The 392-nt window shown below is 45.7% G+C and overlaps 1 protein-coding gene across 1 annotated transcript in view; it reads left to right on the top strand.

The window, feature by feature from the left end:
- The first annotated feature begins 244 nt into the window (after positions 1-244).
- Positions 245-392, top strand: part of fam78ab (family with sequence similarity 78 member Ab) — a 7,375-nt gene continuing 7,227 nt past the window's right edge. Inside the window, exon 1 of the mRNA XM_088435200.1 lies at positions 245-392. This exon is cut by the window's right edge and continues 843 nt beyond it. The gene's annotated coding sequence lies outside the window, so the exon portion shown is untranslated.

The raw sequence follows: 392 nt of genomic DNA, 5'->3' as shown, positions 1-392 counted from the left end.
CACTTTGATAAGTCTTGCAAAAATCAAAATACAACATAGGAAACTATATTTGTACTAAATAAAAATCAAACAATGACCAGAATTTTTCCATTTGTCATAGTTTTCTCTTCAAAAACATGTTTTTGCTGTTTAAAAGCGCCAACTAAAGCGATAGTGGCTTGTGCCTGCATTTCCCAGCGTACCCCGCGCCCACGCCCGGAAGTGACGTTGAAAAGCTCATAATAAAGCCGTTTGCCAGCCACTGGCCGGGCTGAGTAGTAGGACACCAACAAGAGGGTGAACCTGCACAATCTGTCGCGCGGCGAGACAACTGGGACTCGACTGCTTCCTCCTTCCAAATTCGCTACATTCTCTCCAGTTTGGCGACAGCTGACGCCGCGTTTTGTCGACAT

Source organism: Hippichthys cyanospilos, chromosome 15 (assembly GCF_059441005.1).
Source record: "Hippichthys cyanospilos isolate Australia breed blue-spotted pipefish chromosome 15, RoL_Hcya_1.0, whole genome shotgun sequence".
Taxonomy (NCBI): Eukaryota; Metazoa; Chordata; class Actinopteri; order Syngnathiformes; family Syngnathidae; genus Hippichthys; species Hippichthys cyanospilos.
This window is presented reverse-complemented; position numbering and strand designations above follow the sequence as displayed.